This window comes from Dermochelys coriacea, chromosome 8, assembly GCF_009764565.3.
Source record: "Dermochelys coriacea isolate rDerCor1 chromosome 8, rDerCor1.pri.v4, whole genome shotgun sequence".
Lineage (NCBI taxonomy): Eukaryota > Metazoa > Chordata > Testudines > Dermochelyidae > Dermochelys > Dermochelys coriacea.
The window spans coordinates 77,419,207-77,428,371 of NC_050075.1; the positions used below are offsets into that span (position 1 = coordinate 77,419,207).

Below are 9,165 nucleotides of genomic sequence, written 5' to 3' on the forward strand. Positions count from 1 at the left end.
AAAAATTTGCCTTCTCCATGGGTTTGGGGATATGCTTTTGAGATGGGGTGGGGGAGACAAAGGGAGGTCAGGATCAGACCAGCCCTTAGGTGATAAAGAAGATGATTAGTGAGCTTGCCAGCTTTCGGGATTGTACTCCTCAGAGGGTCAACAGTGTCTGTTTTTCTAGTTTGTGACCATTTCTCCCTATCTAGTAGCCGAGCTCAATCAGATCTCTGGGGCTGGTTAGTGATTTATATTTGAAATCCTTGGAATGCAGAGGGAGGGGGGGAAGTCTCAGAAATGCCCTTCTAATTAAACAACATGCAAATAATATAAACCACAGAAGAGTATAAAGAAGATTGCAAATGCTGCAGGGGAGAGATGGTCTTTCTTGTTATGTGTTTATATCAGGCCTTACACATGGGGTTGGTCCCTGAGTGGTGCCCCCCTGGCAATATCAATAACAATATTTAGAGGGCTGCACATTTCCCTGACCTTACTCTGGTGCATACATCAGTGGGATTAGCTACTGCAGATATTACAGGTGCAAAGTTCAAATGCAGGCCCCAGCCCTAGCCTTTGCAGGCCCTGCTAGACAGATGTTCAGGCTTCAGGCAGTTACTGCCACAGCTGGGAGAGCGCTTTCTAGGGGCCAGCACCTGGGCCCCAGGAAATTTGCCCTGCTGTCCCTGCAGGGCGCCTGGCTGGCTAGGAGGAAGGGAATCTCTCTGGGTGCACAGTGCTTTGTGCACTGGTGATATCAATGCTCGCCCTGCCCACACAGGGTTTTGCCCCAGCAACTGCGAACGAGCCTTAGCAGATATTCGAGGGTGGGCTTGTTGCGGGGTCAAATGACCAAACACGCTGCTCCTAGAGCGGAGCTGACGTGGCCCAGGGGGCGCCCCGGCTGGGCTCGAACCTGCGCCACGGGCGGCGGCAGCAGCACTTGGCTGCTCGCGCGGCGCCCGGGGAGAAAGGGCAGCCTGCCGCCTGCTGCAGCCTCCGCGCGGTTAATCACGCGTCCCCCTCTCGCGGCTGATTTGCAAGAGCAGATTAATCAGAGCGCGCGGCTTGATGAAATTTGCTGTTATTGTGCCCATTTTTAGCAACATCTTTTATTATCTTCATTATTCATTTACAGGGGACCGGCATCAATTATGCAAATGAGCTCGCAGACTTTGCAGATTACTTCATTTGCCGCTATTGTTTGTGGAAATTTAATTATTAAATATTATTAAGCTTGTGTTTTCTTCAATTTTCCAAGGCGTAGTTTCATTTGATTTTTCCTCCAGCTGCTCTCGTTTCCTTTCAGTGCCAAAACAGCTCCTCATCAAAGCGGCTCTGGCATGTGAAGACCAAATAAAATCTCCTCAATTTAATAATTTTGATGTTAGTCCCTTGTTCTCAGCTGCTTGCTCAAAGCAATGCAGAGAGAAACGCAGAGCACATTCAATTTAATGAGCAGAAATTGAATTCAAGTTTGTTCGGAATTGACTTCAATTAAGCAGAGTCTTAATGATAAATTAATCTCTTTCCTTTATTCCCTAGAATTTGTTTTTCAAAGTAGGAAATTGGACTACATTGAAAGACCAAATAAAGAATACCAATTTTAACTAGATTATGGAACTGATAGCAAAATTTAATTCTTTATAGTAACCTACTTGGACAAATAGCATTCACTCTATGGCATGTATTATAATTTACATTCATTGTTACCACTCACACTTTCATGGCATGGATAAAATGGCAGTTGAATTAAATATGGGCTTGTAATAGACTTGAGAGTTTTAATCTTTATTAAGAAACTCTAATTGAATGCATAATTAGCTTCTCAGAGTCTAGGAAACTAGGTTTAATATCTATGTGGGCTGAAAACATAGATCAAGATTTTTTTTTTTAAAGAGCAATTTTATGAGTTTATTTTTGAGGAGGAATTATCTTGTAACATGGACTTGTATATAAAAAAAACCCCTCATTTTAACTTCACTGCAAGAAGCTACAAACTGAGGAGAACAGTGAGGGTTTGTTTTGTTTATCCTCACTGCCGCAAGAGCATCTTTGTGGTAATCAAGATCAGTGATAGCAATGCAAGGATCTTTCATAAAAATGTACCTCAAGTTATTAAGCATAACATTGCTGCCCCTACTAAAGATAAGTTGGTGGAATTAGCACAATTTATAATGGCAGTGGTATTGTGCTAATTGTGCAGCTCTTAGTCACCTGAATTAACCCCATTGTCTTTCATGGGGCTAAGTACGTGAGTAAGGTCTGCAGGATCAGGTCCTTTGTTTTGAAGAACATACTTGTTCATGGTGGCTAAGAGCTTCAAAAGTGACTAGTGATTTGGGTACCCAGTTTAAAGAGTCCTGATTCTGAGACAGTTGGTGCTTGTCCATTTCTGAAAATTAGGCCCCTTTAAGGTGTCTTGAGCTAGACACCCAAAATCATTAGTTGCTTGTGAAAATCTTGGCCTGTGTTTTGAAATGCTGATCTTGTTTTCATTCAGTAGGGGGACAACGTACATCACTCTTTGTGAGGGAACTGAGGAGACAGTGTTAGCTCAAAGCTCCCTTTAGCCATTCACTACTTAGCATAAAATCTACCTCTACTAGGGCAGGATTAGCATTTCCAAGCATTCATGTAAACATTTTGCCTTGTGACATTTCAGTACTTCATGTCATTGATAATAAGGCTAATTGCATTCAAAGAAAATGACAGTTTTGCTCTGTTACAATGGTGCAAACAAAAGGTGTGTAGTCCACTTGCTAGGATGTGGTCTAGCCCATTGCCCTCCTTGCACATATTCTGTTGCATTTAGGAGGCACTAGGCTGGGTTGCATGCTGCTCCTTTAAAAAGAAGCAACACTTGAAGCAATTGCCTGTGTTGCCTTAACCAATGTGCCTTTTGCTGCTGAGATATTCCCACCATGTGTCCACCAGAGTTCTGTATTATAAGGTGCCAATAACATGCGAACAGATGTTTTGCACAATGCAAATCTTAAAGTAGAGCTATTAATTTAAGACCAAATGTAGTTTAAAGGAATTGAGAGATTAGGAGCTCTACTTAAGGTTAGCCAGTGTCTTGAGGCATGTGTAGTTCCTAACACTTGGACTCTTCTTTTTAACCTAATTTTTCAGTAAGTTATTTTCTTTATGGAACTGGGTTAGGGTTTTTCTGATGGAAAGCAAAAGTGTTTGTTAATCTCAGCTGCCACTGGTAATATGTTTTCAATGCCCTGGTTAATTATAAGGAGAATGTATTTGTCCTAAGTGTATTCAGTTCTGATACATGTATAGCTATAATATCCAATTCAGAAACTGAATCATTGTCACATTATATAGAATATTCAAGATTTATAGATTTGGAGCCAGATTTACAAACATATTTAGGTACCTGAGGAGGTTGATAGTCACCTACTGGAATTTACAAAAGCGCCTAAGTGAATTAGGCATCTAACTCCCATAGTTCTTGTAAATGCCACTAGGTGTTATCTGCATCTTTAGGCACCTACATACCTTTGTAAAGTTGGTCCTTGAGCATCTGTAGATGCTACAGACAGGTGTTGTTACAATAGGTTATTTACTGTATAAAAAACTCAGGAACAAATTAAGAGAGTTAAAATTGGAAATACATATCCCTTAGAGCGTGGTCCTATCCTAAAAGGTAACTCTGTAAGAATGATATTGTGAGGTGCCATACTCAACATGTATCACTAATGTCCTTATCCAATTTGCTCAATTTGTAATTAAGAATATCCTTCTCTCTACATGCAAGCCCCAGAAGCTCACTTTGGGTTCTGTCAAGCTTGGTTCTTGGCATCCCAAACATCACTACTAATAATTGATTTTATGCTGCCAAATTAGGCCACTAGCTACATTTCCTCAATCCCATTGCTGTCTGATTATGTTCTTGGTAACACCTGTGCAAACCCAGTGGGACTAATGACTCAGCATAATAGTAGCTTTTCCTTTCAGCTGAAGAAGCCCTCTGAAGTTCTACTCAAACCTAGGCATAGTAGGTACTTTCCCCAAGTTTTTTCTCACAAAGTTTTGTGTCCCAATGCATTCTTTTCTAGGTAGTAGAAGTTCTTTGTCTTTAACTGAGCTGACACTGCTTATCCCAGGACTGAGTTTTACCTCAGTGACTGTGTACTTTGGTTTAGCTTCAAATTTAAGATTCTTTTCCCCAGAAAGCTTATTTCCTTCTCTCGATGTTCCAACTAATTCCCTAAACTAAACCTTGCTAAAGGAACAACTTCCTTAGAGATGAAGAAGGATATACCAGCTATCTAAGCAGGTGAGTATGCTCAGTCTCAGACCTGCCAAAAAGATTGATAATGTTTTAACAAGTAAAAATACAAGGATTTAAATTAAACATTGTAACAGAGGAAAATGGTTCAGTTCTGGCTAGTCTAATAAGTAGTGAATCTGGTAAATTCTCCAACCTGGGTTCCCCAAGTGAAAGCATCCAAAGATGGTCAGTCCTCAAAGAAAGATAGGGGAAGATACAGAAAAGGGAAAACATTTATTATACATTCATGCTTTAAGGGGATTGTGGAGGGAAGAAACCAAAAGTAGAGCTAAATCATCCCTTTCCAGACTAGATAATATCTGACACGGTAGATTTGACCCACTCATGCCATGAGTAGATGTACACTGAATGCCTTTACTTCTTTCCAGGAGGGTCAGTTTCCTGCAGGAAACTGATCAATATTTATTACTATGTATTTTTAGTTTATTTTATGATGTTGGTGTTCTACAAATGAAAAATAACACATTATTTAAGAGAGAGTTTTGCGTAACTTCAATTAATCAATTCATAACCAAACAATATGATTAAAACTCTCCCCAACATTTCCACACACCTGCATGCTAAGAGAACATTACAGTTAAGCATTAGAAGCCCAAGAAAAGTTAAACTTAACTTACTCTGTGCCCTTTAAGATGCAATATACTATTTCTCAGGTACAACATAATTATGCTACCACCTTAGTTAATGTGTGGCATCTTGCACTGTGTAATACTGTATGTATGCTAGATAAAGTCTATTAGCCACTTATATGACAAGTACACAAGTTAATTGTTTGCCTCAGCCACTGTGTCTTTCAGGCTGATAGTGCCAAATCTGCATTCTTGGCTATGCTGTCTCTAATCACATGGCCCATATTCCAATTGCACAACTAGGAACAGATTACAGGATTCTTGATTTCTGGCATTCTACTGCTGTCTAGTCAATAGTTCTAAAACTCAATGGTGAAGTTTGCTGTTAGCTCTAGTAGTAGAAGTATGTGTTATGGATATGAAGACCCAAGTTTCAAACCCCACTGATAATCCACATGGCTACACATGATGAAATTTCTTTCCAGTTTTTAAATAGAGTATTATTTAATTCACACAGTGGGAACATTTCCTTAAAATAGGTTTTATAGTTAAAAAACATTGTAATCTGTTACTTATCTGTGGCATGCAGCAAAGTACAGATGTTCTGTATTTTGGTCATTTGTCACTCATTTTCATGGCTTATACCACATATTGACAGGTTGAGGTGTGGCTGACAAATGTAGGCTTACCTTAGCTTGTAGTGGAGTTAGTTTCATAGTAAACTCTCTCATTTCTTGCATTGGACCTAAGAAAAGCAGTACTGCTGGCTGAAAGAACTTGTGCAGTATGTAGCTGCTGACTAAAATAACGAAACATACTGTAGAGAGAATAGAATTTAATCATATAAAAGTCTGTCAGCAAAGGTATACTAGGCAATTATAACAATAGAAAATATTTCAAGGTGTTACGTGTGTATCTAAGTTTGTAGAAGAAAGTGTGGTATTGTATGATAAATGATCAGGGTTGGGTGCTGTTGATTTCCCCCGAAACCTCAACTCCAAGAGCCCTCAGTTACTGTGAAAGGCATCTTGGGGGAAGGCCTCATTTCTCCTCAGTCCAATACTCTACTTTGGGGCAGATTGAGACCTAGTCCCGGAGGACCACTAGACTCTACTTCAAACAAGGACTCAACAAAGGCAAAGCATTGATCCTTCTGTAGTTTACAATGAAACTGTTCTTACCTACCCAGTGGGTTGACATGAGGCTTGATAAGGGGTAAACTCCATTCTCACTAACACCAGTGTAAATCAAGAGTAACTTCAACAGGTTTACTCCTGATGTAGATGAACGTAAGAACAGAAATTGGCTCTGGATACAAATTTGTGGACCATTTGGAGACTGTCTGATGAAAGGCATCATAAGGTATAAGTGCACATTTTTCTCTCTTTCATATAATTAAGTCCTGAACAGCAATTTTATTCCTGGCTCGTATCACAATATCAGAAGTGTTCTATGTACAAATGGAACGAAAACTTTAAAAAGAGAAGCATTCCAGTGTTCTGTGTTCTTTGAAACTTCATTGTTCTATCTCCACTTGTGATTTCGTGGGGAGCTAGCACTAGGAGGATGTTTTCCTGTCTTACCCAAAGCAAAGTAATGTATTGAAAGTTATGTCTCATAACTGCCTATTGAAGGGTTTCTTGCACCTGAATCTGAAACATTACCATTGCTGGAAACAGGAAAACAGACTAGATGGACCATGAAGCTAATCCAATACGGTAATGCCTATGTTCCTAAACTCATAGTATGTATTGGAGCTCTGACTTTCATTAGAGATGGGATGCAGTTGCATTGCTCCAGGGGCACAAAAGTGAGGTACCAAAGGACTAAATTACCATGCTGTCATATTTAAAATAAATTTTCAAATGTATTTGAGTAACTAAATTAATGTGAATTAATTATGAATTAAGGAATTAAGGAATTAAGGAATACTTAAATATAACATAATGACACCTAAATGGGGTATAATATCAACAATAATTAAGGTAGAAAAATCCAGTTTTTGTAAAAATAGGGTCTAGGTTTTGAGTGTTGACTTTAAATCAATCTGGAAGGAAAAAATTAGAATCTTGTGGAAATGTTGGAAAATATACAAAGTCCTTTCTTTATTCATAATCACGTTATAAACACAACAAACCCTTTGCTCTTTGGAGGTCCTTCTCTGCATTGTCTGGTTTTTAAAAAGCTGCTATTCCTATCTGGCATACTTCCCAATACCAGAGCCTGCCAAATCTGCTGTCTTGTCCGGTGGTAAAACTGTTGAATTCACATGTCACAGTGAAAGTGACATGACCTCTATATTCTTATCACTGTAGAAGTCCTTTATATTAGCTGTAGTAATTAAACACCCATATCTTGGTAATTTTTTCTAGAAACTTGTACAAATGGCACACAAAGCTAGTGACCATATTTTATAACTCATTTTTAGTGAAATGTTTTAACTATAAAGCAAATTGTGAGGAAGACAAGTGGAAAAGTGCTCGAGGAAAGTGCATTGCAGCTTATGACATAATTAGAATTTTGTAGAATAGTCTGGAAACAAAACTGATTTACAAATATTTTGTGAAAAGTGCTGAGTTCAGTTTGCTGTAATTCATAGGGTCATGGTATCTGTCAGTATTTGCATGATCGATGTATCTGGGAAAATGCTGGCAAATCATATCTATCTATCTTTCTGGGGGACATTGAAGAGACAATGTTAGCTCAAAGCTACTTTTAGCCATTCCCTGCTTTATATTTATATTCACATTTTTTCAAAATTAGTAGGAAATCTACCTCTACTGGAGTAGAATTAGCATTTCAGAGCATTAATGTAAACATTTCACCTGATGATATTTCAGTACTTGGTGTCATTGATAGTAAAACTAATTGCACACAGAAAAAGTGACAAATTTTGCTCTGTTACACCAGTGCAAACTGAGGGCCTATAGGTTGAAATTTATTCTAAGAAATCATTTGGTAAATACATATGAATGACAAATACAGAAGCAGAAATCAGGATTGGTTTGAGAACAATTTGTGAATTGAAAAAGGGGCTGAATTCAGACAGATCATTCAAAATGAACAATTTGGGCAGCTCTAGGTGTAATACATATGAACCATAATGGTCATAGTATGGGTTAGGGGAAGTCTTATGTAATTTGACTAATTCTTTTGCACTTTACGTTTTCATACACAAAGGAGACAAAGAAGACTTGAGGAAATACAGTATAGACCCAGCACCTTCCTGTGTGCAAACTTCCCCCACATTACTGAGCAATCAGTTTTCTGAAATATCAGCTGTTGACAAACAAGGGGAACAGAGAGTGTTTAATCAGGATTCTGTCATATGATAAATGAACCTGTGCAGCAGCTAAATGAATATAACTTACTGTTCTGTATAGCACTCATCAACAGAGAGTGCTCAGTTCTATGCCAAAAAACTTCCATGTTACGAGCTTTTTAGTGACAGATCTTAGTCAAAACCATGCTCATCTCCTGAGAGATGGCGCAAATGCCACATTGATTTATACACCATGCAATTCTATTGCCTTCTCTAGGATGGCACAGTTTGAGGGTGTAAATCAGCAGAGAACTTGTCTCAATGAAGCTGCCTACTTACTGTACATAATATGAAAGCAATAAAAACAAGCAAATAGAACAGAGGTAAATGGTTAATCAGACATTATTGCTCCAAAGTTTATTTTATTGCCTGTCTAGAAAAAATCTTTGAGGAGACTGCTCTGACGGGACTGCTAAGGAAAAAGACCCATCAGAAAGCATTTGAACTTAGACCTCAAGCACAAACTGTTGAAGAAGATGTGGAGCTCAAACAGGAACTGTAATGAAAGTGAGCACAATGAAGATCCTAGTCAATGAAAACATGAATCGGAATAAATAGAGAGCATTAATAGAAGAAAATTAAAGATTGACTGTCTCAGGTGGGAGATTAATGTTCCCATTGATATAAGTGGAAGTGTTGCCAGTGATTTCAGTGAGAGCAGGACTAGGTGCACAGACAGCAACTAGACTGAGCTGGAGGGCACTAGGAAATATAATCTGAAAGAAATGAAGAAGAGCATCTCTCACTAAGAACAAGGAGAGATCTACAACCTGTATACCCTCCCAGTCATTAAGTAGATTAATTAAAGATTCTCTCATAAGACACGAGACCCAAATGGGACCCACTGCACCTATGGGGCAGCTGTGCCAGTGTGGGAATTTATCCCAGAAGAGAATGGTTTGTGGTATCACTGCTCTCCTATACCCCTGAGGGCAGTTTTATTTTTGGTGGATGGTCTGGAGCTGCTCAGCCTACAGAGG

At 38.9% G+C, this 9,165-nt stretch overlaps 1 long non-coding RNA gene across 1 annotated transcript; it reads left to right on the forward strand.

Annotated features, from left to right (window-relative positions):
* Positions 1 to 3,981: 3,981 nt before the first annotated feature.
* LOC122455624 lies at positions 3,982 to 8,959 on the forward strand. The gene is made up of 3 exons (XR_006273953.1): positions 3,982 to 4,279; positions 6,147 to 6,225; positions 8,563 to 8,959. It is a non-coding gene; the product is annotated as an uncharacterized LOC122455624 (long non-coding RNA).
* Positions 8,960 to 9,165: the final 206 nt, after the last annotated feature.